The sequence below is a fragment of the Euprymna scolopes genome, chromosome 1 (genome assembly GCF_053919585.1).
Source record: "Euprymna scolopes isolate OS-2025 chromosome 1, ASM5391958v1, whole genome shotgun sequence".
Taxonomy (NCBI): domain Eukaryota; kingdom Metazoa; phylum Mollusca; class Cephalopoda; order Sepiida; family Sepiolidae; genus Euprymna; species Euprymna scolopes.
In genome coordinates this window covers 19,343,528-19,359,986 of record NC_136482.1, presented here as the reverse complement: position 1 = coordinate 19,359,986, position 16,459 = coordinate 19,343,528, and positions in this window count along the sequence as shown.

The window sequence follows — 16,459 nt, the reverse complement described above, 5'->3', positions numbered from 1 at the left end:
GGGTTTCCCCCACATCTGGTCTTTGCTTGCAGTATCTGCCGGAACAGATGGTATTTATTTGCTCCCCCACCGAGCAAATTAGGCACAAGGCCGATTTATAATTTGAGGAGTGAAGGGAGGGGGAGGGGAAAAAGGGGACCACCTCCCGAGAGGTGGGAAATGGGAGCTGGTTAATGGTCAGGCATGTGGGGTTGCCCCCACATCTGGTCTTTGCTAGTCATACCAAGTCCTAGCTAGTCATAGCTTGCAGTATCTGCCGGAACAGATGGTATTTATTTGCTCCCCCACCGAGCAAATTAGGCACAAGGCCGATTTTTAATGTGAGGAGTGAAGGGAGGGAGAAGGGGAAAAAGGGACCAGCTCTCGAGAGGTGGGAAATGGGAGCTTGTTAAAGGTCAGACATGTGGGGTTGCCCCCACATCTGGTCTTTGCTAGTCATAGCTAGTCCTAGCTAGTCATAGCTTGCAGTATCTGCCGGAACAGATGGTATTTATTTGCTCCCCCACCGAGCAAATTAGGCACAAGGCCAATTTTTAATGTGAGGAGTGAAGGGAGGGGGAAGGGAAAAAGGGGACCAGCTCCCGAGAGGTGGGAAATGGGAGCTTGTTAAAGGTCAGGCATGTGGGGTTGCCCCCACATCTGGTCTTTGCTAGTCATAGCTAGTCCTAGCCAGTCATAGCTTGCAGTATCTGCCGGAACAGATGGTATTTATTTTCTCCCCCACTGAGCAAATTAGGCACAAGGCCGTTTTTAATGTGAGGTAAAAACCAGCTCCCCTAAAAGTAGGCAAAAAGGGGGCACTCTGGTTACCAAAAATAATAATTGTCCCAGTATAGAGGGTTTCCCCTCCATTGACTGGTACAAATTATCTTAAGTGCAGCATCTGCCGGGACAGATGGTATTTATTTGCTCCCCCACTGAGCAAATTAGGCACAAGGCCGATTTTTAATGTGAGGTAAAAACCAGCTCCCCTAAAAGTAGGCAAAAAGGGGGCACTCTGGTTACCAAAAATAATAATTGTCCCAGTATAGAGGGTTCCCCTCCATTGACTGGTACAAATTATCTTAAGTGTAGTATCTGCCGGAACAGATGGTATTTATTTGCTCCCCCATTGAGCAAATTAGGCACAAGGCCGATTTTTAATGTGAGGTAAAAACCAGCTCCCCTAAAAGTAGGCAAAAAGGGGGCACTCTGGTTACCAAAAATAATAATTGTCCCAGTATAGAGGGTTTCCCCTCCATTGACTGGTACAAATTATCTTAAGTGTAGTATCTGCCGGAACATATGGTATTTATTTGCTCCCCCACCGAGCAAATTAGGCACAAGGCCAATTTTTAATGTGAGGAGTGAAGGGAGGGGGAAGGGAAAAAGGGGACCAGCTCCCGAGAGGTGGGAAATGGGAGCTGGTTAATGGTCAGGCATGTGGGGCTGCCCCCACATCTGGTCTTTGCTAGTCAAAGCTAGTCATAGCTTGCAGTATCTGCCGGAACAGATGGTATTTATTTGCTCCCCCACCGAGCAAATTAGGCACAAGGCCGATTTTTAATGTGAGGAGTGAAGGGAGGGGGAGGGGAAAAAGGGGACCAGCTCCCGAGAGGTTGGAAATGGGAGCTGGTTAATGGTCAGGCATGTGGGGTTGCCCCCACATCTGGTCTTTGCTAGTCATAGCTAGTCATAGCTTGCAGTATCTGCCGGAACAGATGGTATTTATTTGCTCCCCCACCGAGCAAATTAGGCACAAGGCCGATTTTTAATGTGAGGAGTGAAGGGAGGGAGAAGGGGAAAAAGGGACCAGCTCTCGAGAGGTGGGAAATGGGAGCTGGTTAAAGGTCAGACATGTGGGGTTGCCCCCACATCTGGTCTTTGCTAGTCATAGCTAGTCCTAGCTAGTCATAGCTTGCAGTATCTGCCGGAACAGATGGTATTTATTTGCTCCCCCACCGAGCAAATTAGGCACAAGGCCAATTTTTAATGTGAGGAGTGAAGGGAGGGGGAAGGGAAAAAGGGGACCAGCTCCCGAGAGGTGGGAAATGGGAGCTTGTTAAAGGTCAGGCATGTGGGGTTGCCCCCACATCTGGTCTTTGCTAGTCATAGCTAGTCCTAGCCAGTCATAGCTTGCAGTATCTGCCGGAACAGATGGTATTTATTTTCTCCCCCACTGAGCAAATTAGGCACAAGGCCGTTTTTAATGTGAGGTAAAAACCAGCTCCCCTAAAAGTAGGCAAAAAGGGGCACTCTGGTTACCAAAAATAATAATTGTCCCAGTATAGAGGGTTTCCCCTCCATTGACTGGTACAAATTATCTTAAGTGCAGCATCTGCCGGGACAGATGGTATTTATTTGCTCCCCCACTGAGCAAATTAGGCACAAGGCCGTTTTTAATGTGAGGTAAAAACCAGCTCCCCTAAAAGTAGGCAAAAAGGGGGCACTCTGGTTACCAAAAATAATAATTGTCCCAGTATAGAGGGTTTCTCCTCCATTGACTGGTACAAATCATCTTAAGTGCAGTATCTGCCGGGACAGATGGTATTTATTTGCTCCCCCACTGAGCAAATAAGGCACAAGGCCGATTTTTAATGTGAGGTAAAAACCAGCTCCCCTAAAAGTAGGCAAAAAGGGGGCACTCTGGTTACCAAAAATAATAATTGTCCCAGTATAGAGGGTTCCCCTCCATTGACTGGTACAAATTATCTTAAGTGTAGTATCTGCCGGAACAGATGGTATTTATTTGCTCCCCCACTGAGCAAATTAGGCACAAGGCCGATTTTTAATGTGAGGTAAAAACCAGCTCCCCTAAAAGTAGGCAAAAAGGGGGCACTCTGGTTACCAAAAATAATAATTGTCCCAGTATAGAGGGTGTCCCTTCCATTGACTGGTACAAATTATCTTAAGTGTAGTATCTGCCGGAACAGATGGTATTTATTTGCTCCCCCACCGAGCAAATTAGGCACAAGGCCAATTTTTAATGTGAGGAGTGAAGGGAGGGGGAAGGGAAAAAGGGGACCAGCTCCCGAGAGGTGGGAAATGGGAGCTGGTTAATGGTCAGGCATGTGGGGCTGCCCCCACATCTGGTCTTTGCTAGTCATAGCTAGTCATAGCTTGCAGTATCTGCCGGAACAGATGGTATTTATTTGCTCCCCCACCGAGCAAATTAGGCACAAGGCCGATTTTTAATGTGAGAAGTGAAGGGAGGGAGAAGGGGAAAAAGGGACCAGCTCTCGAGAGGTGGGAAATGGGAGCTGGTTAAAGGTCAGACATGTGGGGTTGCCCCCACATCTGGTCTTTGCTAGTCATAGCTAGTCCTAGCTAGTCATAGCTTGCAGTATCTGCCGGAACAGATGGTATTTATTTGCTCCCCCACCGAGCAAATTAGGCACAAGGCCAATTTTTAATGTGAGGAGTGAAGGGAGGGGGAAGGGAAAAAAGGGACCAGCTCCCGAGAGGTGGGAAATGAGAGCTTGTTAAAGGTCAGGCATGTGGGGTTGCCCCCACATCTGGTCTTTGCTAGTCATAGCTAGTCCTAGCCAGTCATAGCTTGAAGTATCTGCCGGAACAGATGGTATTTATTTTCTCCCCCACTGAGCAAATTAGGCACAAGGCCGTTTTTAATGTGAGGTAAAAACCAGCTCCCCTAAAAGTAGGCAAAAAGGGGGCACTCTGGTTACCAAAAATAATAATTGTCCCAGTATAGAGGGTTTCCCCTCCATTGACTGGTACAAATTATCTTAAGTGCAGCATCTGCCGGGACAGATGGTATTTATTTGCTCCCCCACTGAGCAAATTAGGCACAAGGCCGTTTTTAATGTGAGGTAAAAACCAGCTCCCCTAAAAGTAGGCAAAAAGGGGGCACTCTGGTTACCAAAAATAATAATTGTCCCAGTATAGAGGGTTTCTCCTCCATTGACTGGTACAAATCATCTTAAGTGCAGTATCTGCCGGGACAGATGGTATTTATTTGCTCCCCCACTGAGCAAATAAGGCACAAGGCTGATTTTTAATGTGAGGTAAAAACCAGCTCCCCTAAAAGTAGGCAAAAAGGGGGCACTCTGGTTACCAAAAATAATAATAGTCCCAGTATAGAGGGTTCCCCTCCATTGACTGGTACAAATCATCTTAAGTGCAGTATCTGCCGGAACAGATGGTATTTATTTGCTCCCCCACTGAGCAAATTAGGCACAAGGCCGATTTTTAATGTGAGGTAAAAACCAGCTCCCCTAAAAGTAGGCAAAAAGGGGGCACTCTGGTTACCAAAAATAATAATTGTCCCAGTATAGAGGGTTTCCCCTCCATTGACTGGTACAAATTATCTTAAGTGTAGTATCTGCCGGAACAGATGGTATTTATTTGCTCCCCCACCGAGCAAATTAGGCACAAGGCCAATTTTTAATGTGAGGAGTGAAGGGAGGGGGAAGGGAAAAAGGGGACCAGCTCCCGAGAGGTGGGAAATGGGAGCTGGTTAATGGTCAGGCATGTGGGGCTGCCCCCACATCTGGTCTTTGCTAGTCATAGCTAGTCATAGCTTGCAGTATCTGCCGGAACAGATGGTATTTATTTGCTCCCCCACCGAGCAAATTAGGCACAAGGCCGATTTTTAATGTGAGGAGTGAAGGGAGGGGGAGGGGAAAAAGGGGACCAGCTCCCGAGAGGTGGGAAATGGGAGCTGGTTAATGGTCAGGCATGTGGGGTTGCCCCCACATCTGGTCTTTGCTAGTCATAGCTAGTCATAGCTAGTCATAGCTTGCAGTATCTGCCGGAACAGATGGTATTTATTTGCTCCCCCACCGAGCAAATTAGGCACAAGGCCGATTTTTAATGTGAGGAGTGAAGGGAGGGAGAAGGGGAAAAAGGGACCAGCTCTCGAGAGGTGGGAAATGGGAGCTGGTTAAAGGTCAGACATTTGGGGTTGCCCCCACATCTGGTCTTTGCTAGTCATAGCTAGTCCTAGCTAGTCATAGCTTGCAGTATCTGCCGGAACAGATGGTATTTATTTGCTCCCCCACCGAGCAAATTAGGCACAAGGCCAATTTTTAATGTGAGGAGTGAAGGGAGGGGGAAGGGAAAAAGGGGACCAGCTCCCGAGAGGTGGGAAATGGGAGCTTGTTAAAGGTCAGGCATGTGGGGTTGCCCCCACATCTGGTCTTTGCTAGTCATAGCTAGTCCTAGCCAGTCATAGCTTGCAGTATCTGCCGGAACAGATGGTATTTATTTTCTCCCCCACTGAGCAAATTAGGCACAAGGCCGTTTTTAATGTGAGGTAAAAACCAGCTCCCCTAAAAGTAGGCAAAAAGGGGGCACTCTGGTTACAAAAATAATAATTGTCCCAGTATAGAGGGTTTCCCCTCCATTGACTGGTACAAATTATCTTAAGTGCAGCATCTGCCGGGACAGATGGTATTTATTTGCTCCCCCACTGAGCAAATTAGGCACAAGGCCGTTTTTAATGTGAGGTAAAAACCAGCTCCCCTAAAAGTAGGCAAAAAGGGGGCACTCTGGTTACCAAAAATAATAATTGTCCCAGTATAGAGGGTTTCTCCTCCATTGACTGGTACAAATCATCTTAAGTGCAGTATCTGCCGGGACAGATGGTATTTATTTGCTCCCCCACTGAGCAAATAAGGCACAAGGCCGATTTTTAATGTGAGGTAAAAACCAGCTCCCCTAAAAGTAGGCAAAAAGGGGGCACTCTGGTTACCAAAAATAATAATTGTCCCAGTATAGAGGGTTTCCCCTCCATTGACTGGTACAAATTATCTTAAGTGTAGTATCTGCCGGAACAGATGGTATTTATTTGCTCCCCCACCGAGCAAATTAGGCACAAGGCCAATTTTTAATGTGAGGAGTGAAGGGAGGGGGAAGGGAAAAAGGGGACCAGCTCCCGAGAGGTGGGAAATGGGAGCTGGTTAATGGTCAGGCATGTGGGGCTGCCCCCACATCTGGTCTTTGCTAGTCATAGCTAGTCATAGCTTGCAGTATCTGCCGGAACAGATGGTATTTATTTGCTCCCCCACCGAGCAAATTAGGCACAAGGCCGATTTTTAATGTGAGGAGTGAAGGGAGGGGGAGGGGAAAAAGGGGACCAGCTCCCGAGAGGTGGGAAATGGGAGCTGGTTAATGGTCAGGCATGTGGGGTTGCCCCCACATCTGGTCTTTGCTAGTCATAGCTAGTCATAGCTAGTCATAGCTTGCAGTATCTGCCGGAACAGATGGTATTTATTTGCTCCCCCACCGAGCAAATTAGGCACAAGGCCGATTTTTAATGTGAGGAGTGAAGGGAGGGAGAAGGGGAAAAAGGGACCAGCTCTCGAGAGGTGGGAAATGGGAGCTGGTTAAAGGTCAGACATGTGGGGTTGCCCCCACATCTGGTCTTTGCTAGTCATAGCTAGTCCTAGCTAGTCATAGCTTGCAGTATCTGCCGGAACAGATGGTATTTATTTGCTCCCCCTCTGAGCAAATTAGGCACAAGGCCGTTTTTAATGTGAGGTAAAAACCAGCTCCCCTAAAAGTAGGCAAAAAGGGGGCACTCTGGTTACCAAAAATAATAATTGTCCCAGTATAGAGGGTTTCCCCTCCATTGACTGGTACAAATTATCTTAAGTGCAGTATCTGCCGGAACAGATGGTATTTATTTGCTCCCCTACTGAGCAAATTAGGCACAAGGCCGTTTTTAATGTGAGGTAAAAACCAGCTCCCCTTAAAGGGGTCACTCTGGTTACCAAAAATAATAATTGTCCCAGTATAGAGGGTTTCCCCTCCATTGACTGGTACAAATTATCTTAAGTGCAGTATCTGCCGGAACAGATGGTATTTATTTGCTCCCCCACTGAGCAAATTAGGCACAAGGCCGTTTTTAATGTGAGGTAAAAACCAGCTCCCCTAAAAGGGGTCACTCTGGTTACCAAAAATAATAATTGTCCCAGTATAGAGGGTTTCCCCTCCATTGACTGGTACAAATTATCTTAAGTGCAGTATCTGCCGGAACAGATGGTGTTTATTTGCTCCCCCACTGAGCAAATTAGGCACAAGGCCGTTTTTAATGTGAGGTAAAAACCAGCTCCCCTAAAAGGGGTCACTCTGGTTACCAAAAATAATAATTGTCCCAGTATAGAGGGTTTCCCCTCCATTGACTGGTACAAATTATCTTAAGTGCAGCATCTGCCGGAACAGATGTTATTTATTTGCTCCCCCACCGAGCAAATTAGGCACAAGGCCGTTTTTAATGTTAGGTAAAAACCAGCTCCCCTAAAAGGGGTCACTCTGGTTACCAAAAATAATAATTGTCCCAGTATAGAGGGTTTCCCCTCCATTGACTGGTACAAATTATCTTAAGTGCAGTATCTGCCGGAACAGATGGTATTTATTTGCTCCCCCACCGAGCAAATTAGGCACAAGGCCAATTTTTAATGTGAGGAGTGAAGGGAGGGGGAAGGGAAAAGGGGACCAGCTCCCGAGAGGTGGGAAATGGGAGCTGGTTAAAGGTCAGGCATGTGGGGTTGCCCCCACATCTGGTCTTTGCTAGTCATAGCTTGCAGTATCTGCCGGAACAGATGGTGTTTATTTGCTCCCCCACTGAGCAAATTAGGCACAAGGCCGTTTTTAATGTGAGGTAAAAACCAGCTCCCCTAAAAGGGGTCACTCTGGTTACCAAAAATAATAATTGTCCCAGTATAGAGGGTTTCCCCTTCATTGACTGGTACAAATTATCTTAAGTGCAGTATTTGTCGGAACAGATACTACACTTTGATCCCGGTCCGAAGGCCAAGAACAACAGAAAAAAGGCAAGCCTCTTTTCTATTCCTTTAAAAAGAAAATACAATTTTTCTTATATATTGATCGTGCAATTGCATTCTTCTGCAAACACTCTAACTAATTTGCATATTGTTTTAAACATTCATTTTCATTAATTCCCCATTAGTTTTTTCGGTTTTCTTTTGGGATGATCATCTGTTACGTGTAATTATAGTCATGCAGATATTCTACATGATTTATACTTGTATAATATTTCCGTAAAAAGTTTATAGTAAACACAAATTGTTTCCACATATATTTATATATACGTATATATTTTTGTTTAATCTATCTATATATCTATCTATATATCTATAAAAGTGAACGTGTGTCTGTTTTTGTGTATCTGTGTGTCCATACCCCTCCAAACACCCTAGCAACGCCAGGCGTAAATACTAGTGTATATATATATATATATATATATATATATATATATATATATATATATATATATATATACCAGCATGGGTGCTCGGCGTTGCCCAGGTGTTTGGAGGTGTATGCTGAGCAAACCCCCTCACAAAAAAAAGAACGGTCAATTGTTTTAACTTTGATACCTATTATGGCCCCTTTACATTTATTCTTTTGGCATCAAATCAAGTTATTAAGTTAGATGCACGTCCAAGGAACCCAAAATTGTCGGAGGAGTTTGGTAGAGTTCTCAAAGGTCAAATCGTTGAACTTTGACCCGTTAACAGCGAAATTTCTGTCCGCAAAACTGATCACATACATTTTCCCAAATCTCAGTACTCTGTATATCAAATTTCGAGTCTGTAGACTAGAAGTTGAGAAAGTTATTGCGTAGGGAAATTTACACAGACAGACACACGGACAGACACGTTCACTTTTATAGATATACTGGCATGGGTGCCCGACGTTGCCCGGGCGTGAGGTGTATGCTGAGCAAAAACAAAAATCAAAACAAAAAAATGCCCCCTTAACATTTACAACTTAAAGTTTACAAAGGTAAAATCGTTGAACTTTGACCTTTTTATTGCCAAATTCCAGGCTGAAAACCGATCACATCGATTTCCCCATATCTCAGTACCCTGTATATCAAATTTCGTGACTGTAGACTTTAAATTGACAGAGTTATTGCGTAGGGAAATGTACACACACAGACAGACACACAGATACAGAAACAGATACACAGACACACAGACACGTTCACTTATATATATATATATATATATATATATATATATAGACAGACTAGACTACATATATATATATATATATATATATATATATATACTTTTATATATATAGATAGATAGACTAGACTACCCGTGACCCGTTGGGTCAATATGTTATATTAGCTATGGAATTTATGTATGAGCGTGACACTTGTTCTACAAAGAATGTAAAATATTTTTTACAGCTTTGTTTAACAACTCATGAAGAATTTAAAATATTAAACTTGTTACAAAAATGGATTTAATATGTGTAAAAAATATGACTGAATAGATTAAAGGATTTACTGTTTAAAAAACAACAAAAGATAGCACTACTTAATGTAATATGAACGTATGCATTTACCGATCCAGATTTCCGTTTGGCGTGTGCAGATAAAATACAGGAGTATGCCAAGCTACGGGAAGGTTAATCAGCTACTGGAAAATCGACAATAAGAATGTAAGCAGTCGACTTTTAAAAAATTGGAAGAAGAAAAAAAACGATTTTAATCACGCACTCTAGTTATAAAGGGCCGAATTAGTTCCATGGTTATTAATAGTGTAAGGCGGATTACTCTATGTCTAGATATTTTTTTGTGTGTAAATTACGCAAATTGATCAATAAAATGATTTTGAGTGTTGTTACATTAAAAAATGATTCTCTTATAGTTTTGGGAAGGATTGGAGATTATGTATATATATATATATATATATATATATATATATATATATATATATATATATTTATAATTGAAAGATGGGAGAGCTTAGCTGATAATAGTTTATTTAAGAGAAAAATAATTTGAAAGTGTGTGAGAGAGAGGTTTGAAAAGAGAGGGGTATAGTTCAGATACAGAAAAAAGGGAGATTCAGAGGAACAGAAGCGTGTGCTTTATCCCAACTATCATCAATGGACCTGAGGTAATCTCGTCAGCATCAGAGAAAGCCAAACTATTTTCTAAGAACTTAGCAGCTAATTCTACCCCATGCGACCAAGGCCGCCCTCCGTATGTCCTCCTTTATCAGAAAACACGCTATGCGGCATACAAATATCTGTGCGTGATTTTGCGAAGCTAATCAAAAACCTTAATTCCAGTAAAGCATTCAAATTATAGTGCTGAAAAGCTTCAACCAGAACTAGCTCCATACTTACAAAATTGTTTAAGCGTTGTCTTAAGGAGAATTGCTTCCCAACGCCCTGGAAAATCTCATCGGTATGCTCTGCATTTAAGAATTTAGATGATCGGTCAGCTCCCTCTCAGTACAGACCAATAAGTCTCTTGTGCGTCATGAGTAAGTTACTTGAATCTTTGTTAAATAGAGAAGTAGTCAACCACCTCAGCAAAAATAACCTTCTTAGTGACACACAATATGGTTTCCATTCTCCTAGATCTACAGCGGATTTGCTTACAGTTATTTCTTATAGGATTAACGAAACTCTCTATGGAGGCTTCCTTTCTAGGGCTATTGCTCTTGAGATATCAAAGGCCATTAATAGAGTATGGCATAAAGGTCTACTTCATAAGATCTTCAGCTATGGTAATGTCTTTTTAATTATTAAACCATTCCCCTCTGATGGGCAAAAATCAGAAGCTCACAGTATTAATGCTGGAATCACTCAGGGGTCCATCCTGGGCCCAACTCTTTTCCTGATCTACATTAACGATCTTCCAAATCACATCCTTAGATCATTCGTAGACATTTATGCTGACGACACTACCATTTTAAGCAGCACATTAACTGATTCTCTCTCCTCTGATCTTGAGCATGTGGTACAACGGGGAAAAAGTGTCTAGTTACTTTTAATGCATCTAAAACCAAACTTCTCTCCACATCTATTGATACGAATGGCTCGCGTCTTGGGGAGGCTTCATGTTTTTACAAGCTTCTGGGCTTGACCTTTACTCCTAATCTAAAATGGAATACGTACATCAAATCCGTTGCCAAGCTCGCTGGAAAAATTATAGGGTCCTTCTATCGATCCAGTAGATTTCTCACTGCTGATGCAGTTATGTACCTATATAAGAGCCAGGTACGCCCAAGGTATTGCTGTCACATCTGGGCAGGAGCTGCTCAGAATAACATATCCTGCCGTTATAGTTCAGAATAGACTTCGTAGCCTAGTGAGGGAAGCCCTTTTCTCTTCCTTGCAACCTCTTTCTCACAGAACAGACGTTGCGAGCCTATCTCTGTTTTATTGTTATTTTCCTTGCAAGTGCTCGTCTAAGCTCCAATCTATGCCCCCCCGTCGCCAAACATTCACGAGAAACACTCGTTTGGCTGTAAATACTATCAATAATTTCCCCACTCTTTATCTGTGCCTAAACTTAAACGTAGATTCCATGAACAAATCATCTTTCTTAGAGCTGCACATTTGTGGAACTCTCTTCCGTTTACCTGCTTCCCAGCTAACTATAATATGGCCGCCTTCAAGTCTAATGTAAATAAATTCTTGTCCCTTTAAGTCAATCAATTTACCTAATTTACACTTCTAACAATTACTAATATATTGTCATTTCGACCACTGTACTCCCTTTAACTATTATCTTCGAGTGGCCTATGGGCCTAGATAATTGGCGATTTCCTTTGAAAAAACGAGAACGGAAAAACGATTGAGAAAGGAAATACTAATCTCTGGATGGGGGTCTCCAATAGATGGTAGTAGAAATTAGATTTTAATAAAAAAAATCATTTTTTTTAAACAGGGACTTCGCTTGCTGTCACCGAAGGAGGCCACATCAGTTTTGGGGCTGCCAGCCCAAAGGGCTGGCGGTCCTTGAAAAAGTAAAGTGAAAAGAACGACTTTTCTCTTCTGACCAAAAAAATTAATTGAAGAATTTGATTTCAGTTGAACGATTCTGCATCCAGAGATATTTTGTTTTTCTTAAATCCAAGAGAGCCCCGAATTTGCTAATACTATTTTGTGTGTAAGAAGTATGTTCAAAATGATTTTGTGCAATGTTTTGTTTTTGTTCATGAGAAATCATCTCCGGTGTTATTGATTATTGACTGCATGTTGGTTTGAGAGGGACTTAGTTGATTTAGAGTTTGCCATTGGCCCGACGCGGGATTGAAGTGGGGGGCAGCCTGCTAGCCATTCGTCGGAGCTCCTATGAGGGATGAACTCAGCCCCAGCATCTAACGGCGAACGGCCAGCTGGAAATAAAAGTGTTGCCGCACAGATCAAGAGTCGTGCATGTTTTTCGTGCCCAAGGTGTCAGAGCGGTGATTTCTGGTTGCTAGTGAGCGTCTAGTTGCATTTTGGGGGTCCACCACTGGACAGAACTAAGAGTGTGGACACCAGAACTTAGGGTTGGTGCACGTTTTATTGCCCGAGTGTGCTCCCTGGCCCTGCTGGGTCTTATCTGTGGTACCGTGGGCCGGGATCGGCGGGAACGCCCAGGAGTTGTATTAAACAATACCATTTAGATGGGTGCTTAACTGCGGAAATAATTATATATATATATATATATATATATATATATATATATTTGATAAAACTGGTAATTAGTAAAAATCTGAAGAGAGTGCTTAATACTATTGCAGAGCAAATATGTGTCTTATTTTTTATTACCGTTTTATCTGTTTGGTTACATATGTTTCGGATGTTGGAACATGTTTACGATCCAACAGCCTCGTCAGACCTTACAATAATGGTTGTTAGTGTTTTAGAAGAAATACGAGAAAAAAAGGTGGGATGAGAGATAATAAGGGGGAGGGAGACTGGTATTGACAATATTTGAGTGTTGAAGGTTAAAATACATTAGATTGTAGTGTGTGTGTGTGGGATAGCAAATTAAGGTAGGCGTGGGTGAAGATATATGGATATAGGAAGGGGGAGGTGGGGAGAGGATGGTTAAGAAAAACGAAAGGGGGGTAAGGAGAGGAGGGGCAGGAGTTTCAATTTTTAGGTTTTAAAATTTTGACTGCTTTTTGCTTGTTTAGCCAGGTATATGAAGTAGAACGCGTGCGTTAGTGTATGTATTAATCCTTAACTACCTAAAAACAACTCATTGTCAACTGAAATGAACAATCGACTTATAGCGACTACGAAAATTCTAAATGGAACCTTTTTCTTGTCCAGCATATATGACATCTACACAAACCCTTTCTCTCTCTCTCCCTCTCTTTCTCTGTCTCTCTCTCTCTCTCATCTACTTCATATACCTGGCTAAACAAACTATACCCGTCTCTCTCCTCCTTATTATCTCTTATCCCCTTTTTTTCTCGTATTTCTTCTAAAACGCTTCGTCCAAATACTAACAACCATTGCTGTAAGGTCTTACGAGGCTGTTCGATCGTAAACATGGTCCAACATCCGAAACATATATAACCAAACCGATAAAACGATTTTTACTAGCATATTTTTTATTGTTTTTTTCTCTTAGATTATTAAAGTATTATTTATATTTGTCTGTGATATTCTGTTATGTTGATCTTAACACGACCATAAATTGTCCTCTTCATCAGGATGATGCCCGTCATCACAATGTACTGCTACCCAAAATTCCATAGGATAATTTAGTTGAAAAATCTGGTCCTATCTTGCTTATTCTCCTGCCTTATTTCCCTCGGATTATCACTTATTTCGAGGATTACAATACTATTTAGATGACCTTAGGTTTACGTCATTAGAAGAGATTGAACACGAGCAAGAATCATTTTGTAAATCTAAAACATTTTACGAGCGAGGCATTTTATAAACTGGTTGACATATGGAATCCAGTAATATAGAGCAAATATCATAATTTTTATAAATAAATACATATTCCTTCATTTTCAATATATAATATTAAATAAGCAAAAACGTTTGCGCTAACCTAATACAACACTTTTGAATTGATAGTTTCAACATTCTAAAAATAGCGTTTATTGTGTTTTGCATTTAATCTCTTGACTTCCTCCCTATAATTTCTTAAACCTAATTTATAAAATTAAAGAAACATTTTTAGTCATAGTTGAAGTTGACTTGAAATGTAAAAGAAATTGTTTTTTTTCCGTGTTTTAATGTTTGCTGCATATGTCCTCCGCTTATCTCGGGACTGTTTCCAGTCGTCCTGGACTTCTTAACACTGGACTTAAACAGTGCCAATTCAGGAGGGTTTGGTTGAGAATTTCGCAATCCTTGCCTCACAATTACACGCGCAGCTGCCCCTACAGGGGGCTATCTCTTGTCTTTCGAAACTGAACGGATGCACCGAAGTAATTGTATTTCAAGATTCGTTTGTTACTTTTTGTTGATCGTGTGTTTTTTTCCTTCTGTATTCTCCTGTCATTTTCGTCCACAACTTTCGATTTTTCTTACCCATCATAACATTAATATTTCCCTCTTTGTATTCGTTTAATAAAAGATTTTAACACCAACTGTTCAATTAATTTTCTTTTGGGTTAAGCTTCCTCTTTGGAATTCTTGACTAAAGTAGTTAGTATAACCCCTTGTCTTGTCCAATGACCGATTTGTCTCTTAGCTGCGTAATTCACCTGCGGCGATATTATTCGAGATAACGCTAGTTAATCTAATTTTTGTCTCTTAGCTGATCAGCCCCTTCTGGCGAGATTATTCAAGACAATTACGATTGACAGCTAACCCAAAATATTATACAACAATGATTGCATTGTCTTGTCACATTCTAAGGTTGTTAGTTATCTTTAGTCGTTCTCCCAATCCAACGAGGACACGTCAGCACTCGGTTATTACTTCTCCAATTTCCGCTATCCTCTAAGCTACTTTGATCGTAAATCGAACCCCCAGAACCTCCGTCAATAACTTTTATGACCCCTTCATTTTTTTATGTCTAAGTGACGCTCCTCGCCAGAAAATCTGACTCATTGTCTGAATACTTCCGGCAATGTTCGAACTGTCTATAAAAAATTCATCGTTACCCACACCCTTTATTTCTGTATCCGAAGATTCTAATTATCTAAAATACTCTGTGTACACATCTTTCAACCACAATAGCGATGTAAGCGCTGCGTCTTATGCTCATAAAAAGCTTACGTATAAGGATTAAAGAATAATGTTCAGTTAACATCAAATGCCTTACTTGACTGCCAAGCAATTTTGCTTACAATTAGTTTTAAAATTGAAGATGACTTTAAAGATTAATAAGTCTGTGTTCCTTATTATTTCTAAAAATACAAGTAACAAAATACCGAAAACATGGTTTAAAAACTTACAAATAAAAAATATTATTCAGCATATTCACACGGAACACCTTTTGACAATACAGCGGATCAGCACGTATCTTGCTCAGACGACCATGCGATTAAAAAGCATTGTCCATCTTCATACGTATACTCGTCTCTATCACCCATGGCACGCACGCTAAGTGTGAGCAGGTTTGCACTGAAATAGCTACATCACAAACCGTCTTCGTTTATTCACCATCAAAATCCTTCAGTATTTTAAGAGAACCATTACCTAACTCATCAACCATGACCATCCTTTTCCTATTTTCCTACGCGAATTTCCTTCATGCGATAACGAGATATGATCAACAAAACAAGAGAAAAACAATGAAAATGAAGCAGACAAACAACAAAAAACGACTAGAAAACGGGTGACTTTTATGGATTTTGATGACAATAAAAATATGTGAGTGTGAGACATTTGTTTGTCATCATTCAACGCCGGGCAATGTTCGGTACCCATCTCAAGGTTTTTATTTGATGTCTAATGTCGGTGTTAATCAAGGGAGTTTATTTAAATAAATAAGTTTGTATCATCTCAGAAATTGTCTGATACTGATTGGTTGTTGATGTTAAGATTTTGATTCCTAAGTAAATGAATCCTCCATAAATTATTAAAAAAATTGCTTTATGTATATGATGTATTTGTTTAGGTTTATATAAATATGTTTTTAAAAGTCTCCCTTAATAAATCATTACAAATTATTCGAATCATAAACTCAATGAAAATTGGTTTAACCATTACAGAGCATATATAATGATTATTGGACATTCCAATGATAAAAATTATTTGTACTCTTTTATTGTGGTTTTTGAAGATGGGTTGTTTTTGTTTATGTTCCGAAGGGGTACATAACTCTAAAAGTAAGATTTTAAAAAAATCGGTGTTAGAATATTAATTCCAAATAAATTTAATTAAATATGTTATCAATACAATTATTGTTTAAAATTTATTAAATAACGATTTTAAATAGAACACTTAAAACAATTATCTTGCTAGAAACATTAACTAAGATACCGCTATTTAATAAGATCGATTTTTCTTAATGTAATATACAAATAAGATGTATCTAGTTTGCAAGAATAATACTATATATAGAACTAAGGAACCTTTTGTATATATTAATCAAATTGGGAACAAACAAACAAACAGCAGACAGGAATACGAATATATATATATATATATATATATATATATATTCAGAGGTTTAGATAAAATAAGCATCGGTACAGTCGGTTTCAAACCTGATAATAAGGAACATTATCATCAGGTTTAGGTCTTAATATTATCAGATTTGAAACCGACGGCA